This window comes from Pristiophorus japonicus, chromosome 1, assembly GCF_044704955.1.
Source record: "Pristiophorus japonicus isolate sPriJap1 chromosome 1, sPriJap1.hap1, whole genome shotgun sequence".
Taxonomy (NCBI): Eukaryota; Metazoa; Chordata; class Chondrichthyes; family Pristiophoridae; genus Pristiophorus; species Pristiophorus japonicus.
This window is the reverse complement of record NC_091977.1, coordinates 217,832,403-217,852,428: the sequence shown is the minus strand read 5'-3', so window position 1 is coordinate 217,852,428 and position 20,026 is coordinate 217,832,403. Positions and strand designations below refer to the sequence as shown.

At 45.6% G+C, this 20,026-nt stretch overlaps 1 protein-coding gene across 1 annotated transcript in view; it reads right to left on the bottom strand.

Annotated features, from left to right (window-relative positions):
• LOC139268390 (stabilizer of axonemal microtubules 2-like) overlaps positions 1-20,026 on the bottom strand; it is a 164,075-nt gene that overhangs the window by 31,834 nt on the left and 112,215 nt on the right. The window lies entirely within an intron of this gene.

Below are 20,026 nucleotides of genomic sequence, written 5' to 3'. Positions count from 1 at the left end.
TAATCGCAGAGCTCCCAGCGGCTCGCTCCTTGAAGTTAAGGGGAGAGACGTGATGATGCACACATGTCATCACATCATCAGCGCCAGGCTGATGACTGACAGCGGTGGAGACTCCGTCCCACCTCCACTTCCGCCCCTCTAGAGTGCTCACCGCCGCACTGCCACCCCCATTATGACCGACTTTCAGTCCGCTCCAAAAAAATGACAAAGAGCTGAATTTCGCGCTGGAGGAAACCTCATCCACTGCGGCGGTGAAAACACATCAGGAGCGGTAGGTGCGACCCGTTTCGGCAGCGCAGAATTTCTACCCCACTATATTTAAGGAAATTTACTTCTCTCCTCCCTTTGCCTTCTGTAACTAGAATAATCTTCCTTCAGTTTGGAGTACGAGATGTTCTTCCTACATTTTGTACAGGCACAAATTAGTGGAAATCCCTGGTCAACTTGCCAGAAGATGCAGTTAAAGAAACAGCTTACTTGCAAATGACTGTAAATTGACCCGACCAGAACAATCCCAATTCCAATATTAATCAGAAACAGCCATCAAACTGAATCTCCCAGTTGAGCACCTAATGCTTTGAGGTTGGGAACGAGGATTTCAGTACAGTTCTCTTAGGTTAAAACGCAATGATGCAGTACTACAACTTAATTTGGGATTCAAGTTTCTAGAAGCTAACAGTTCAGCACTGGCATTTAACTATTGCTGCTCCAGCCCCTAGAATAGATTTCAACTCCCATTTCTTAGTTGAATGACCAACACTCCAGCATTGTAGTTGGAACCCCTCACCCAAACTGGGATTCCAACCTACTTTGCTTGGCAAAGTTTGAAATGGTCAAATACGCACATACACAAGCTCCTGCAATGGCTATTTTTACTACCAAATCTTTTTGGGGGCGGGACTGTAAAACAAACTACAATTTGCGATTGCTTTTTATCTTCTCCCATTCAAGCTGATTCCTCCCAGTCACGTTGGCAGTCTCCAAGTGGAACAGCAAACATCTCGCCCATCAGTTTGTCCTCCCTCCCACACGCAACCATGTATCTCCTGGAGAATGCCACAGTGTGACTCTTGGCCAAGATATGAATTTAAAGTCTGGTCCAATGTTCAATACTGGTCCCAAAAACCAAAATATGAGGAGAAAAGCATGACCAGAAGTCTGAATGGATGAAGATCTTCATATAATGGTATCACACACATCACTTAGTTCATGCATTATTAAAACTAATTTATTCACTGTCTTTTCTGCCAAACTTTTCATTACCTCACCTAGGACTGGGAGTACATAGAAACACTGTCAGAAAAAAATGGAAAAATTGTTTCATTCTCCAGTGTTGCCAATGCTCCTCCTATTAAGCAGCAAAACAAAATTGTACTCATATGTATGATGGAAACAAGCCATGCTAACTTTGAAATGTTTGATGGATGCAAAGCATGCTAACTTTGACATATATGAAGTATATATAGAATGCTATAATTCCTGAGTTTCTGGATTGTCCTAAATGCCAATTAATTTTGGAACTAATTTTGTGTTCCAAACAAGCAGCCCACATAACAAAGCCTGTCTGGGTGAATAAGGTGCTCTGTTTAAAGGCTTGTGTCAACTTTATTTAGTTATTCATCATTAAATTAAAATACTGGCAAAACCAAAGTGACAAATGAAAAGTAATTAAGACCAGAAATGATTCGAGCATCGCAAATATGGGGCAGAAATCTCAGCCACCCGGGTGTGTACGGACCCGGGAAGGCATCGCAAAAACCGGTTTTCAGCGCACAATGTGCATGTGCTGAAAACCGGCTTTTCCGATCTGTCAAGCTAGAATTTGACAGATCCTCCGCTTCTTGGGAGCGAGGACATTTGCAAGGGCAAGATTACGGTATTTATCCATATCTTGCCCAGCAAATGTCCTGAAAACTCTTGTGCCTACTTTTACAGGTGTAAGAGTTTTAAAATACACAAACATTTTAAAATAAAATTATAAAAACACATTTTATTGTTAAAAACCCTCCCCACTATGGTAAGTTTATTTTAAACCATAATTTAAAAAACTTTTAAAAATTAGAAAAATATAAATAACTAATTTAAATTAATAAAAATATGTGGTGTATTTTTTTAATTAGTGTTTTGAGTGTTTGGGGGGGTGGGGTGTGGTTCTCATTCATAATAATGGGAACTCCAACTTACGGAGTTCCCATTATTATGAATGAGAACAGACTTTTCCTGGATTGGCTGCCCAGAGCCATGTGACTGCAGCTCCAGCCCTGCGCATGTCCTGACGTGCACGCTCTGCAACGCGCAGTCAGTGGAGGCCTCAGGACCGGAAACCCGTGTGGGCGCAGGAGCTTCAGATATCTTTAAGTTTTTCTCTCGATCGTCCGTGGGAAGCAGCCGACCAGGATTTCTGGGCAATTAACTCTACGTGTGAAAGTCAAAGTCTTACTGAAAGATATGGCATTGTTGTAGAGTTAATTTTGTCTAATCGTGGCTGTAATTGCCAACGTGTTTTTGGTTTTCCACGGGTTGATGTGGCAATTGAAATTTTACTCAAGCGTCTTCTGTTGTTGAGAGCTATATACATGGTAACAAAGCAATTCAACAGAAATAATGTTTTAAATTCGAACAGAAATAATGCCCTGATTTTCCCATACCACAAACTGTGAGTGGACATAATGAGGGACACAAGATGCTGTCCCAGAAACAAATTGGAAACTGTTAAAAGGCTCACGCCACAAATTATAGACAGACACTAGAGAATGCAGCCAAAGTGACCAATCACAGCTTCCGGATTGTTGCAACTCATGCATACCCCTATGATCTTTCATAAACAATACAAAATAGCAACATATACTTGAGTTCATGTAAATGCTTGTTCTTTCAGCCAAGATAACATTTCTTATAATACGGATTTTACTCACAAACTGACACTGGCCTGAAAGGGAAATGTTTGGTGCTATTCAACATGCAAACAGATGATATATTGGAAAAAGGTAATGCAGTTTCTCAAATCTGCTGAAGGTGACTATAAAATGTATAAATGTAAGACGGTGCTTACATAGGAATGAAGAAATGTGTATTTATTTCAGTTATCAGCAAGTGATGTAAATTCGTATTTGCACTTGGGCAAGTCAGTGGGGGTGAAATTCGGTAGTGCCCCTCTAACTTTTACCATTTTGAACAGAAAGTGCCTGGCGAGATGGGCTGCAAATTGTAGAAAATTGGGCATTTTCGCCTCAGAAATTAAGGCTGAGGTACTAATGGCCTCAGTGGGGTACTACTGCGCTAAATTTCATTCAGCAATAATCAGCCTCCTGCTCATTCCAGTTCGTAAAGGGGATGTTATTTCAGGCAGCACCTGGTCATTTTCATCATTGCTGGACTTCACGGAGAGCTGGCAGGAAGTTCTGAGATTGCTGCTCCAAATCCTCTTAGAAGGGTCACTCGGATCAATGACCTGGCATTGGAGACATTGGTGGGGGAAGTGGAAAGAAGGAAGGATGCACTGTTCCATCTGGGAGAAGGCTAATGCCGCAGATTTTTAGGGCCATGTGGGCAGAGGTGGCCGCAGAGGTGTCATGACCTCATGAAGGTTGTCATGGGTGATGAGGCAGCTTCCATTGTAGCACAGGCAGAAGCAACACAACGTCTTAGTGCTGTAATGGAGTCAATAGTTGCTTGCATGTTAGTTCAGATGGTTCTCATGCAGTCTCAGCTGCATGCCACGGAAGCTCTGACTGCTGCCATCGCTGCTGGGTCCAACACAGTCGATCAGGGATCGCACGGTGTCAAAGCAGCCCATCAAGAGATTGGTGGGGATGCTGAGTTGCTGCCCCGGGAGAGTGGCAATAGGTCAGTAGAGCAGGAACCAGCTGTCCTCTCTCAGGTTGACAGCATTCCTGATCCCAGCATTGCCACTCTGCCATTGCACTTGTCGCTGCCTGTCACCCAGACAGCCCAGACTCTTGCCGCCAAGCCTGAGGTGGTGCAGTCTACAGCCGGGCCCAGAGCTGGTCAAGGGTGTCCTGCTTTGGTATAGAAAGAAAAATTGATGTGGTGATGGGGACGTCCGGAGAAATCGGGAAGTGAGATGGAAATCAGTGGAAATGAGCTCTGATGAGACGGTCGCAGACCTCCCTTGCAGGATCACGATGGAGTCGCTGTCTCCTCCGTCGTGGGTGTTGCTGTTCCTGATCCTCCTCATTCTCCTGAGGTGCTGCGGCTATGCCTGGTGGCAATGGCTGTGCCCTCAGGATGGCCAGGTTGTGCAACATACAGCAGATGACGACGAATAGGGACACCCGCTCTGGTGAGTACTGGAGGACTCTTCCTGAGCAGTCAAAGCAGCGAAACCGTTACTTGAACACTCCGATGGTCTGCTCAATGATGTTCCTGGTGGCAGCATGGCTCTCATTGTACGAGTGCTGGAGTGGTGGGTTATGGAGGGGCGTCAAGAGCCAGGTGGAGAGCAGATAGACCTAGTCTACGAGCAGCCAGCCACAGGCTTGATGTGGTGGCTGGAAGAAAGCTGGCACAGGATGAAGGCATCATGGCTCCTTCAAGGGTAGCAGGCATTCATGGTGAGGATGCCCCGTGTGTGGTCGCACACCAACTGCACATTCAGTGAGTGGCAGCCTTTGCGGTTATGGAAGATCTCAGGATTGTGATGCAATGCCCTCAAAGCGAGGTGGGTGCAGTCAATGTCGCTCTACACCATGGGGAAGCCCAAATCCTGATGAATCAACGTGCACGCTCGTGCTGCTTCTCTCTGCTCATGGGGAAGGAAATGTAGTCCCATCTCCTTCTGTAGAGAGCATGTGTGACCTTGCATCTGGAGCAATGAAGGGCAAACTGGGAGATGTTGGCGATGTCTCCTGTTGCACACTGGAAGGATCCACTGGCGTAGAAATTGAGCATGATGGTGACCTTGACTGCCACTGAGAGAGCCGTCCTTACCCTGGTCTAAGGCTCAAGGTCTGATTGCAGGAAATGGCAGAGCTCAGTGACCAGGTGCTTGCTGAAGCGCAGTCTTCAAACGCACTGCTCCTCAGTCAAATTGATGTAGGAAAACTGCTGCCGGAATACTCTAGGAGGGTAAGGTTTCCTGTTGCGCCTTCTCCCTCTGGCCACATCTTGATATCCTTGTACCTGTCTTTCTCCCTCTTTCTCTCTCTGCCTTTCTCCCTGTCTGACTCTCTGTGCCTTTCTGCCTGATTCTTTGTCTTTCTCCCTTTCTCTCTGTGCCTTTCTCCCTGTCTCTTCCTTTTTACCTTTCTCTTCATATTGCTGCCAAATATTAAGTAATATCCCATACTCCATAGTGACATTATTTTGTTAATTATTTATCACTGCCCTCGAAGTCAGTAATTATAAACATAATTAAGCCATCTATTGGCATCTATATTATCTGTATCTTCTTTCCCAATGAAAACAAGTTCAATCCAGTTTGGAAAGCCTTAAAAAAATTATTTATACCCCAAGTCCTAGAATGGTTCTTCTCTGAACCATCCCAAAGCATCAGTATCCTTTTGCACCTATGCTGCTCTAAATGTGGCCTCAGCAATGATCTATACCAACTTATGATAACTTATTTGGACTGAGTCAGATACCCCAGAGATCATGACCAGTATTTGATTAACTTCATTCCTCTCAGCTTCATACTAATTGGATAACTGCAGTAAATGTTTAATCGTTGCATTTGGATATATTTCCTTCTCCACTTTTTTTAAGCAACATCTCTACATTTTTAATATGTTGTATTCCAGTGTGAATTACCATATTTTTGTCTACATTAAGGCCGTGTATTGTGGCCGAGACCTTTTGAATACCATTACTCACCATTACAAATACTAGCTCAGCAATGACATTTTTAAAAAGCCAGTCCCAAGCCTTGGGCTTTGGCAGTAAGTGAACTTCAGTTTTTATTTTCCATTTTTCTCCACTGCTTTCCTGAAGGTGCTGATTTTCGCTAGGTTATGTTTCCACACATAGTTCCCTCCAGTGCTTCACACCATTCTTTATTTATGCATCAGAACCAATCTTCATCCTCTCCTTTTCCAACATCCACAGAGGCACATGTTCCAGCAATGACTGAATTTCCCTTGACCTAACCCATGGGTGTTGGGTCTAATTGTAATTCTCCAGTTATTACTGTAGCTGAGATAGTAACAAGATACTGTAACTAGACCCAGCACTAGTTTAGTTAAGGACTAGTTGAGATGATTAACTCCACTCGAAGTGATGACAACTCTTTGTGACACCATATCTGAGCTGGATTTATCCATCTGGAAGAACACAGCTGGTTCGAAGTAGCCTTGGCCTCGGGGAAATGGAACAGCGATAAATTTTATACAGCTTTGATTTATCTTTTCAATTTTGCTTAGTTGCTATTTGTGCAGTTTGTCAGTGAGTGGGAGAACATATTGTACATCACACACAGGGAATCAGGGAAAGAGTAACAGGCAGAAAGATGGAGTAACAGCAAAAACTGAAAAATCAGAAGAGTAACGGAGACACAGCAAGAGAAAAAAAATCTACCAATTAGTGTTGGTGCTATTGTCATAGGATGCGGTCGATGAGCAGTATGCTCTGATAGCAGCCATTTGGCTATCAACTTCTAGTGTTCTCTGATAGTGCCTGGTTCAGTATGGTCACATAAACTCAGCAGAGTTGGGCTTGGATGGGAGGCAGCCTAGAAATACCAGGTACCGTAGGATTTTATCTGGCTCCACTTCAGTCTTATGCTCCTGATCTTCAGCCATCGGTGGCCAGGGATGGTGGGGAGGGGGGGTGGAGGGTGGTAGGAAAGAGGGGGGGGAGCAGATAAATGGGAGGACCTCCTCTCTGGCCAAGGTGGGCATCCACAGGTCCAGGTTGGATGCAGCCGATGAGGGTGTTCGCTCCAGCTGCCTGCCTTTCTCTGCAGCTATGCTCATGGCGTGTGGTGTCTGCTGGTACATTTGAGGCTTTCGGCGACCAGTGGGCACCGCAGGGGTTGGAGAGCATGTTGGACACAGGAATTAATAATTATTTAAGTTTATAAATTTACTTTGTTTTTAATGATGAAGTTATTTATTAGATTTATCCCTTTAGAAAGGGTTAGGGCAAGGGTGAAATTGTAGCCCAGAATCTCCTTATTAATTATAGAGGGATCGTGGCAGAGATTCGGTGGGTGATCGTGGCGGAGGTTCGGCGAATGTTTGGTGCGGAGGTGTGGTGGGAGATCGTGATGGAGGTGCGGCGAGTGTTTTGTGGCGGAGGAGCGGTGAGAGATCTTGGCCAAGGTGCGGCGAATGTTTGTGGCAGGGGAGCGGCGAGAGATCGTGGCGGAGGTGCAGGAAATGAGGGTACGGGGCCCAGAAGAGCCAACGGCCCAGGGGCAGCACGGGCCAGCCCACACTGTGATGTGTGGTGCACTAGGTCTGTGCAGCAGAGCAGGTCGCCAGTCGTCCTGGTTAACCCTTGCCACTGGATAAAGGCCTGACTCTGTCAAGCCCGTGTGGTGGCTGATGTGCAACGGTCACCACACATTAAAAAAATCCACGCACAGGCATCTTCCACCCTTTCAACTGGAATTCAGGACTGGAACATCAGGTCCTTCATTGAAACATCTGTGAACTCATGTGAAAGCAAGTTATCCTCGTTCGAGGGACCACCTATGATGATGATGATGATTGATTATTTTAGACAATGCTCTATTTCACTGGAGGCATTAACCCATTTGTTTTAATTTAAATGGTTGTGACATTTCTAGCAGCAGTTGGGAGATAATCAAATTCCTTTCTAGAATAGTCATGCAAGAGTAGATTGTACAGTAAAGTATCTTCTAATCAATCAGAATAATGCATTTCATCTTCAGAATGCCAGAAATGTGTTCAGTTGTACTCCTGGTTGCACACTGCACATCACTCAATTTTACTTCACAAGAGAATGTAAAAATAATAGTGATGCAGTGTATCACCAATCAGTTTTACTATATACAACCATGCAAAACTAGTCCCACCTTTCAAAAAAACTAGGTATATGTTTTTACTTGGTTATCTTTGAAGATATTAATGTCATTATCAGAAGGCAGTCCCTCAAAATCGAGGAAGACTTGATTCCACTCCAAAAGTGAGTTCTCAGGTGACTGAACAGTCCAATTCGGGAATTGTAGTCTCTGTCACAGGTGGGACAGTCATTGAAGGAAAGGGTGGGTGGAGAGTCTGGTTTGCCACACGCTCCTTCCGCTGCCTGCGCTTGTTTTCTGCATGCTCTCGGCGATGAGACTTGAGGTGCTCAGCACCCTCCCGGATGCTCTTCCTTCACTTAGGGCGGTCTTTGGCCAGGGGTTCCCAGGTGTCGGTGGAGATGTTACACTTTATCAGAAGGCTTTGAGGGTGTCCTTGAAATGTTTCCTCTGCCCATCTGGGGCTCGCTTGCCATGTAGGAGTTCCGATTAGAGCGCTTGCTTTGGGAGTCTTGTGTTCGGCATGTGGACAATGTGGCCTGCCCAACGGAGCTGGTCGAGTGTGGTCAGTGCTTCGATGCTGGGGATGTTGGCCTGATCACAGATGTCTGAGAGGCATGATCGGCAGAGAGGGGGTAGGGAAAACCAACTACAGCAGTACCCTGCTCCTGACAAAATGCCTAGAAGACGACCTTGATATCACCAACGTCTTGTTCCGCCAGAGGAACAAGTACAAGGCGTTGTGGCAACACCCCCGTTCCAAGCATTGGCACCTGTGTCATTGTTTGAGCACGAGATCGCAAGGACGTGCGCATCACCCGCGCCATGACAGGAGCCACCGCCTAATCTGCTCCGTCATTAACATTAACATAGCCCCAAAGCAACGATGGCAACAGAAGCAATACCTCAGAAAAATCAACGCCGTGGCACTCAAAAACCCAGCTAAGAGAGTCCTATACAGCCAGCACCTCACTGCTAACTTGGCGACCCTTGATGACCCCGAGACGCAGAGTGCCCACAGCGCTTGGTCTGCCCTCCAAGCCAGTATAACCAGTGCCCGCGAAGAGACACTCAGTCACTCAACCAGGAAACACCAGATCTGGTTTGATGAGAATGACCAGGAGATCCAAGAGCTAATAAATCGCAAGTGCAGGGCATTTCTGAACCTAAAACAACAACCCAACTCATGAGCAGCAAAGCAGCTTTACAGGCGACTAAAGCCCGAGGTCCAACAAAAAACCCGCGACCTAAAGAATAGATTAATGTACTCATCTAATAACCAATGCTGCAAGGTACTGTCAGTCTCAGAATAGTGGGAAACTAACGATGAGCTGGAATTAATGTTGCACGACAGCAGATGTCTGTGCATGTTCATAGAACAATCTTATGCAATAGGACTGATTAGTGGGACCTGCAAGTATTTCCCATTATGTGAATAATATCATTCTAAACATTGTGTAGAATCCAGATACAACATGAAGATTCTGTTAAGTTTGGGTCAAACAGATCTAGGGGCTAGAATTTCCATTTTTACCACCACTGCCCATATCTGGGCGTTATTCCGGTGGTAATCGCTGTTCGACTTTTTAGAACCGCCGGAATGCCACCCAGATCCAAAGCCACTAGTTTCGGCTTTTTTTCCCCCGGTGGCGGTAGTGGTAGAGTGGGCAGTAGCGGTCTTTTTCCTCATGTAAGGCTGGTGTCCCTGATAACGGCCCTTCTGAGCATGCGCGTTTTTTTTTTCTTAACTTACCTTTTTCCCGCGATTCAAGTGTCCCCTGCGCATGCGCAGAAGAGGAAGGGAAGGAGAGAGAGAGAGAGAGAGAGAGCAAGAGAGAGTCAGCCTGTGCATTTGAATTTCGAAGGAATATCCCTTTAATCGCTGTTTATTTTTTGAGTTTCAAGCCTTGAATTTGACCCTTGATTGTGCTGATTGTATTTAAAAATGGAGAGTGAAGTTAGGGAATGGAGGAGGTAGCTGAGGGAGGAGGGAGGAAGTGGGTCAAACGCTTCTCTGATGAAGCGCAAGCTGCCTTGATCCACGAGGTGGAGACGGGCTGGACCCAATTGACCTGGGGGTGAGTGTGGGAAACCACCCCCTGCATTCTACCAGCGCATATGGGCGGAGATTGCGGAGGTGGTGTCGTCGGCCACCCATGATTTTCGGGAGTCAAGCCAGTGCCGCAAGCGCTCTGAGAGTAAGTAATAACTTTAATCATGCACTGACTCATTACTTAAAATGTAAATCTGCCACCTTGTAGATTGGTGTCATGCATTATTTCCCATCCACGATCTTATTCCATTGTTTTTCTGTACGTAGATGCGTTCATCATCCATCACTTGCATCCTAACGGTATTAACATATAACATTAATGGGACATTGATGAAAGGCATTGGGGATGGCTAATTGTGGATGTCTATCTGTCTATCTGTGTGTTCCGTACTAGTACCTGGGCAATTAGCTTTTGCAGAAGAAGCTATCTTCCGATTGCGCCGAGCGTTGGCGCACGGGAGGAGGACCAGCAGTGTTGTTGGAACTCACAGACCTGGAGCAGCGGGCTGCAGCCCTCGTAGGGGCGCATAATCGCTCGGCCATCCGTGGTGGTGCAGATCCAGTGGTAGTGGCAGGTAAGTCAAATATAATCCCTGGGCCGTGCAGCGGTCATGTAATTTAATGCTATGTGAATATAAAGTATAAATGATGTAATGTAATGTAATGTAATGCTGGGATCATGAAATCTTATTATAATGCCATGCAGTTTCTGTACATTCTGTTCATGTTAATTGCATGTAACGTCTCTCAGTGCTATCTAATGCAGTAGTGTTGCTCCTCTACATATGCCTGCGCAACGCAAGCATTCTCATTTCACCCATTACCCTCCCTTCCCCTTTCACTAACCTCTCATATTATGTTTTCTAGTTGCCCAGGCGCATCGGAAACCTGCTGAGCCCCCTGGAGCTTCACAAGTACTGTTTCAAGTGGTACTCACCGAAGGGGAGACCACCGAGGAGGAGGATGACACCATATCAGTTGACGACCCTCAAGCTGTGTCATGGGCACAACATGTGCAGGGGGATGTGGAAGAGGGGGAGTCGGGGACTTGGGTCCTTTCTACCTGTGGCCACCTCTTCCTCAGCCGAATCCATCTTTCCTGTTTTCGGTTCCGAGGAAGTAGCGGGACCAAGCGGCGTGCAGCAAGGCACACCGAGTGTTCCAGCCCGTGTCGAATCGGCGGGGTAGGCATGCTCATCGACAGACCGACGTCGACCTGGACATGGTGGGACACATTGGTCGAGAGCTCCTCCAGACTATTGGTGGCATAGCCGGGAACATCACCACACTTTCAGCACGTCATTCGAAGGACATGGCGCAGCTGATTGCGGTGATGCGGCGAACCGCCGATTCCGTCGATGCTATGCGGCAAGCGATACAATCGGTATATGGCACTGCACTCCAAGGTGTCATACCACCTATGCCGGCAGCACCTGGGAGTCAAGAGCAACAATTACTTCTGACTCTGAAGACGGGTCTTCAGAAACCAATATTTCTCCAGAATCCCCACAAATGATGCTTCCACTTTCACCGTCCCCCGTCCCCCCCACAGCAGCAGCGCTCGAGATGCCCTGCTGCACGACATCTTGCTATCATCGCGGGTAGGGCTAGGGGCAGGGGTAACAGGAGGGAGAAAGGGTGTGTAAAGACCAGGGGGGTAAAGGAATGGTGGCCGCAGATAGAATTTTTGCCGGGTGGGGGGGGTTGTTGTGGGTGTTTTTTAATTGTTATTCTTAAATTGTTGACTGTTGGGGGGGTTGCGGATGTTTATAGTTTTTAATGTTTAATGTTTTCAATGTTTGTTCTTGTTGCTGTTAATTGGTTGTTTTTTTTAAATTATGTTGCATTTTTCCTTTAAAAAGAATTATTTACTCATTTATTTGAAAGATTATAACGTTTTTCAATTTTCTTAAATTATAATAAATGTTATTCCACTTAACAATTCTTGTGCAGTGTCTCCCTCACTTTTACAAACTGAGGGTTAACAATCAATACAAGGGTTGCAAACAATGGCCAGGCAAGGATGAAATGTAACTGTCACCGATCAATCAAAGCGTTCATTTACGAGCTGCTAACGTAACAGTTTTGCAGCTGTGTAACTACCGCAGGTCATCTCCTGCGGTATAGGGTGGGGGAGGCATTGGTGGCATGAGTTTATCGTCAGGCTCCTCATCCTCCTCCTTTCCTCCTCTCTCTCCTGAGGTGGTCCGGCAGTCCCATCTGGCAATTCCTGTCCCCTCATGATGGCTAAGTTGTGCAACATGCAGCACACCACAATGAACTCAGTGACCTGCTCAGGGTAATATTGCAGGCTGCCTCCAGAGTGGTCCAGGCATCGGAAGCGCTGCTTCAGCACTCCAATTGTCTTTTTGACAATATTGTTTGTGGCTATATGGCTATGATTGTAATGATGCTCAACATCTGTCTGGGGCTTACGGAGGGGGGTCAAGAGCCAGGTGGCGAGGCTATATCCTTTGTCACCCAGTATCCAGCATTGACCTAGTGGCTGACTGTTAAACAGGTCAGAGACAGTGCTTTCACGCAAGATGTACGCATCATGAATGCTCCCTGGAAAATTGGCATTTACTGCCATGATTTTTTGCTTGTAGTCGACAACAAGCTGCACGTTCAGGGAGTGGAATTCCTTTCAGTTCTGGTACACCTCTGGCTCCTCTAAAGGTGCTCACAGGGCGATGTGCATACAGTCTATTACACCCTGGACCTTGGAGATGTTTGCTATTCTTGAAAAACCCAAAGCCCTCTCACTCTGTGCCTCCCTGGTCATTGGGAAATTTATAAAGTCCATCCTGTGAGCGTAAAGGACTCCAGTCACCTGTCGAATGCAGCAAATTGTGACGTGCTGAGAGATGCAGTAAATGTTGCCAGCTGATGCCTGAAAGGAGCCCGATACATAGAAAGTGCCGCAGTAACCTTAACCTCAACAGGCAGTGCGGTCCTGATGGTGCTGGTAGGCTGCAGGTCTCCCTTAATGAGCTGGCATATCTCACTGATGACCTCTTTTCGGAAGCGCAGCCTTCTAATGCACATTGTATCAGACAGGTGACTGTCTGACCGCTGCTCCCTGTGTTGGGGGTAAGGCCTCCTCCTCCTTCTCCTCAGCAGTCTGGCACATAATGCTCTTCAATGAACCTTCTTTCATCTCTAGTCTGCAGCATGTGAGTAGTCAGCAATATTGGCTGAGAAATTACAAGCCCCATTCCTTTAAATGTCCTAAACTGTCATCAAAATTCTTCAATTGGTCTTAAACAACCACAAGTTTACTCTAAATTAACCACAATGTGCTCAGATAATGTGCAAGATTTTCAAAAGCCCTTAAAATCCACTCACAAATGAATTTAATGCTCCCATCAACTTGAAACAGCCTTTTCTTCAACTTCATCCGATTTAAAACATGGCATCCATACCGCTGGGTTAAGGCCAGGTGAGTGCTGCCTTTTCGGGGCAGTATTTTAATCCGGCGGTAATTTGGGCAAATTGCTGAATTTACTGTCGGCGGTAATTTGGGCAGTATTTGGGCGGTAATTTCCACTTTGACCCTCATTTGGGCAGTAAAGTGCTTCTCAGTGGTAAATAGGCAGTAAAATAGGTGGTAAATGGGCGGAATGCTAACGAATTTCTAGCCCGAGGTGATTAATTACGGACATCTGACGTTAGATAAATGGATCTGACAGATTTAAGCAAGATTGCAATAAAACCTACAGGCTTAAAATGTGCCAACAACATGGAAGAATCATAGAATCATATAATCATTGAATAGTACAGCACAGAAGGAGGCCATTCGGCCATCGAGTCTACACTAGCTCTTTCAAAGAGCAATGCAGTTAGTCCCACTCCCCTTGCTCTTTCCCCATATCTCAGCAATGGTTTTCTCCTTCAAGTATTATCCAATTACCTTTTGAAGGCTACTATTGAATTTGTTTCCACCACCCTATCAGGTAGTGCATTCCAATCCTAACCACTAGTTGTGTAAAAAAAGTTTTCCCTAATATCGCCGCTGGTTCATTTGCCAATCACCTTAAATCTGTGCCCTTCAGCCATTGGAAACAGTTTCTCTTTATTTACTTTATCTAAACCCTTCATGATTTTAAACACTTCTATCAAATTTCCACTTAGCTTTCTGAGCTGTAAGGAGCTTCTCCAGTCTATCCAGTAATCCCCCATCCTTGGAGTCATTCTCGGAAATCTCTTCTGTACTCTCTCCAAAACCTTCATATCCTTCCGAAGGTATAGTGCCCAGAATCAGACACAGCACTGCAGCTGGGGTCGAATTAGTGTTTTATAAAGGTTCTGAATAACTTCCTGACCTGGATTTTAGGCTTATTGGATTTTGGGTCATTAATCGCAGAGGGGTGTTAAAGTTAGCATTTGAAAATAGTTTGCGCCTCCGACTGCAATTTTCGGCGAAAATGTAAGTTGGAGGAGTGTTGCCATTAAGTCAGGCGTTACACAGCGAACTTTGTGCACCCGAGCCGAAACTTGCAGCGGTAAAGAAATTTCATTGCTCTTTAGTGCCCTGCAACATAACGTTTTATATTGCATGGTTTTATTTTGGTGGGGGTGTTTTTGTGACTTTGTTGCAGTAACATTTATTATTCATCATTTGCCATTGGTGTCTTGTACATCATTCCAACGTTCACCGGAGATGTGCCTTTATGCGGGCACATAGAGTGTCCAGTATTAGCTCCATCCCTCAGTTTCCTCCATTTAGGAGAACTAGTCCATTGTGAGCTGGAGACATAGAAACATAGAAAATAGGTGCAGGAGTAGGCCATTCGGCTCTTCGAGCTTGCACCACCATTCGATAAGATCATGGCTGATCATTCCCTCAGTAGCCCTTTCCTGCTTTCTCTCCATACCCCTTGATCCCCTTAGCTGTAAGGGCCATACCTAACTCCCTCTTGAATATATCCAATGAATTGGTATCAACAACTCTCTGCAGCAGGGAATTCCACAAGTTAACAACTCTCTGAGTGAAGAAGTTTCTCCTCATCTCAGTCCTAAATGGCCTACCCCTTATCCTAAGACTGTGTCCCCTGGTTCTGGACTTCCCCAACATCAGGAACAATCTACTCGCATCTAATCTGTCCCGTCCCGTCAGAATCTTATATGTTTCTATGAGATCCCCTCTCATCCTTCTCAACTCCAATGTATAAAGGCCCAGTTGATCCAGTCTCTTCTCATATGTCAGTCCGGCCATCCCGGGAATCAGTCTGGTGAACCTTCGCTGCACTCCCTCAATTGCAACAGCATCTCCATGCTGCCTCCCCCATGGATGGGGTGGCTATCCAATGGGGGCCTTGCCTGGCTCCTCTTCGTCATCCTTCTCCTCCTGAGGTGGGCATGCAATTCCCATTGGCAATGCCTGGCCCCTCATGTGGCCAAGCTGTGCAACATGCAGCACACCACAATAAATTTGGATATCTGTTGAGGAGAATATTGAAGGCTGCCTCCAGAGCCTGTCAGAGATGGCATATCTCTGTCAGCACTTCCTTTCAGAAGCGCAGTCTTTTCACACACTGCTCCTCAGAGAGCTGGAGGTCTGAGCGTTTGTGCCTAGAAACCCGTGGTGGGGGGGCGGGGGGTAAGCCCTCCTCCCTGGACGTCTTCGGCCTCTCATCATCCGTGGGCCAACGTGGCCAAGGGTCTTTCCTCTACCTTGACAACGCCTGGCAATAGCATGGAGCATGATATGCTGGCGAACTAGTAATGTCCCCATTAAATTCTCTCACTGATGTTGTAAGGGTACTGTAATGACAGATAAAAGTGAAGTTTGAAAGTTGGAGCTTCACACAGCATTATGTACGCAACCGTTGTAGTCAATGTGACCTGCGATGTAGGATCCTCATCCCTCCATTTAAAAATGCTGCCAATACCACCTGCCGCATCCTGAGACTGCCTGTTTATTCAGGTGTTTCCTGGGGTGGGCGTTAAATGAAACATTAAGGCCGAATGTTCCATCCGGGGTGCTAGCGCAGCGTTGCACAATGATTGACATCACCATCATGCTAAAAACAGAGGGCGGGGCGGTAAGTTTTTGCGCTGGCGCAAATGAATAGTCGAATCTTCTGGGCAGGCGGTAAATCCTGGACGCCCAGCATAAAGCCCAAAAACAGAATTTAATGCCCCGCTGGGGCGCTAACCGAGGTGCAAATAAGCCGAAAATCCAACTCCTTGGTTTTTGTACTCTATGCCTCTATTTATAAAGCCCAGGATCCTATTTGCTTTATTAACTGCTTTGTTAACCTGTCCTGCCACCTTCAAAGATTTGTGCACAAGCAGCTCCCCACGTCTCTTTGTTCTTGCACCCCCTTCAAAATTGTACCATTTAGCTTATATTATCTCTCCTCATTCTTCCTACCAAAATGTATCACCTCACACTTTTCTGTGTTGAATGTCTTCTGCCATGTGTCCACAAAATCACCAGCCTGGCTATGTCCTCTTGAATTTTATTACTAACTTCCTCATTGTTTGCTACCCTTCCAAGTTTCACTTCAAAATTGTGTCCAAGTCCAAGACAAAACAGCAGAGGCCCTAGTACTGAACCTTGGGGAACGCTACTGTATACTTCCCTCCAGTCTGAAAAACAGCCATTCACCACAACTCTCTATTTTCTGTCACTTAGCCAATTTTGTATCCATGGTGCTACTGCCCTTTTTATCCCATGGGCTTCAATTTTGCTAATAAACCTAATATGTGCTACTTTATAAAACATCTTTTGAAATGTCATATACACAACATCAATTGCACTTACATCATCTATCTTCTCTGTTATCTCATCAAAAAAGTCAATCAAGTTAGTCAAACATGATTTGCCTTTAACAAATCTATGCTGGCCCTTCTTTATTAGTCCATGCTTATCCAAGTGGCAGTTTATTTTCTCCCAGATTATTGTTTCTAAAAGCTTCCCCACTACAGACGTTAAACTAACTGGCCTGTAATTGCTAGGTTTATCCTGTTCCCCTTGTTTGAACAAGGGTGTAACATTTGCAATTCTCCAGTCCTCTGGCACCACTCCAGTATGATTAGAAGATTATTGCCAGCACCTCAGCAATTTCACCCTTACTTCCCTCAGCAACATAGGCTGCATCCCATCTGGACTGGTGACTTATCCACTTTAAGTACTGTCAGCCTCTCAATACATTCTCGTTATCTATTTTTATCTCATCCAGTATCCCAGCAACCTCCTCATTTACTGTATCTTTCGTAAAGTCCTCTTCCGTGGTAAACACCAATGCAAAGTTTTCATTTAGTACCTCAGCCATGCCTTCTGTCTCTATCAATAGATGCCAATTTTGGTCCCTAATTGGCCTCACCGCTCTTCTGACAACCCTTTTACTATTAAGATGCCTATAGAACACCTTTGGAATCCTTTTTGTGTTAGCTGCCAATCTATTATTGTACTGTCTCTTTGCCCCTCTTATTTATTTTTATCACTTCTCCTCTGTACTCTCTATATTCAGCCTGATTCTCTCTTGAACTATCAAGCTGACATCCATCATAGAATCGTAGAAACTTACAGCACAGAAGGAGACCATTTCGGCCCATCGTGTCCGTGCTGACTAACCAAGAGCTATCCAGCCTAATCCCATTTTCCAGCTCTTGGTCCATAGCCCTGTAGGTTACGGCACTTTAAGTGTACATTTTAAATGTGTTGAGGCTTTCTGCCACTACCACCCTTTCAGGCCTCTGGGTAAAGAAATTTCCCCTCATATCTCCTTTATACCACCCCCCAATTACTTTAAATCTATGTCCCCTGGTTGTTGACCCCTCTGCCAAGGTAAATAGGTCCTTCCTATCCACTCTATCCAGGCCCCTCATAATTTTATACACCTCAACCAGGTCTTCCCTCAGCTTCCTCTGTTCCAAAGAAAACAGACCCAGTATCTCCAATCTTCCATCATAGCCAAATTCTCCAGTCCAGGCAACATTTTTGTAAATCTCCTCAGCATCCTTTCCAGTGCAATCACGTCTTTCCTGTAATGTGGTGACCAGAACTGCACACATTACGCCAGCTGCTGCCTAACCAGTGTTTTATACAGTTCAAGCATAACCTCCTTGCTCTTGTATTCCATGTCTCGACTAATAAAGACAAGTATCCATATGCCTTCTTAATTATCTTCTCTACCTGGCTTACTACCTTTAGGGGTCTGTGAACCTGCACTCCAAGATCCCTTTGTTCCTCTACACTTTTCAGTGTCGTACCATTTATTGGGCTAGACTTTCCCGAGCGCCCCTCAACGCTCGATTGCCTTCCCAGAAAAATTGGTAAGTAACGCTGGTGAAAATTTCCACTTTTAAGTTAAAAATAATCGGCCATTATTCTCGACGTTTTTCTCGGCGGTTAAGGGGAACCGTGCGTTTTTTTTAGAATTTACTCCGAGGCTGTGGTTGGGTCGAGGGTGGGAGGGGGAAGTTTTTTAAAAAATTTCACTAAAAAAAACATAAAAAGTTAAAAACCATTCCCAAGACACTTTTACACTTAATCGTCGTTTTACAATTTAAAAAAAAGATAAAGAACCTTTAACTTACCTTTCTTTGCATAGTACTCACCGACTGCCCTGTTTAAGTGGCTTTTCCAGGGCGGTTCCCTCGGCGACCTGGACGGGCTTGCGCTGAGGCCAGACTTACGTCCTGGCGATTTTCTCGGTGGTGCACATCGGCGGTTTGGTCCTGGCGGGCGTTTGAGACTTGGGCGATACCATTGAAAAATTAAGGGTGAAACTTTCGCCGGGCGGAAAAACAGCTGTACCGCCGAGAAAATCGCCGAAAACCCGCCGCAAATGAAAATGTCTTGTTTGACCTCCCCAAATGCATCACCTCACACTTATCTGGATTGAATTCCATTTGCCACTGTTCTGCCCACTTGACCAGTACATTGATATCTTCCTGCAGTCTGCAGCTTTCTTCTTCATTATCAGCCACACGGCCTATTTTAGTGCCATCTGCAAAGTTCTTAATTATACCCCCAACATTCAAGGCCAAATCATTGATATATACCACAAAAAGCAAGGGACCCAGCACTGAGCCCTGCGGAACCCCACTGGATACAGCCTTCCAGTCACACAAACATCCATCAACTTTTATCCTTTGCTTCCTGCCTCTGAGCCAATTCTGGATCCATCTTCCACTTTGTCCTGGATCCCATGGGCTTTTACTTTCATAACCAGTCTACCATGTGGGACCTTATCAAAAGCTTGGCTAAAATCCATATACATACATCATACTGTTATATACGTATACTTGTATTTACTCTGTACAGCCAGCAGAGGGCTCATCCCCTGGAATCCCAAGGGATCCCATAATCCCTTGGGAGCACAGGTATTTAAGGAAGCTTCACAGGTTGGAGAGGCACTCTGGAGAACTGCAATAAAAGATTAAGGTCACACTTTACATTGAGCTCACAGTGTTCAGTCTGACTTTTTCTCCACACACAATAACTGGCGACGAGATACAAATAGCGAACCCAAAGATTTAGACAACAGTGGGCATCCTGGAGAAAATCTAGGCGGGAGATGATTTTGTAGAGCGACTCGACCAATACTTCGTGGCCAACTAGCTAGATGGGGAAGAGAGCACTGCCAAATGAAGGGCGATTCTCCTCACCGTCTGTGGGGCACCAACGTATGGTCTCATGAAGAATCTGCTCATTCCAGCGAAACCCACGGAAAAATCGTATGACAATTTGTGCACACTGTTCCAAGAGCATTTGAACCCGAAGGAAAGCGTTCTGATGGCAAGGTACCGGTTCTACACCTACAAAAGGTCTGAAGGCCAGGGAATGGTGAGTTATATCGCCGAGCTAAGATGCCTTGCAGGACATTGCGAATTTGAAGGACATTTGGAGCACATGCACAGAAACTTTTTCGTAACACGAAAACATACTTCGCAAACGTTTGACTGTAGAGACCCCAACCTTGAGTAAGGCCATAGCGATAGCCCAGGCGTTCATTGCCACCAGTGACAATACAAAGCAAATCTCTCAGCACACAAGTGTTGCTACAAGTACTGTG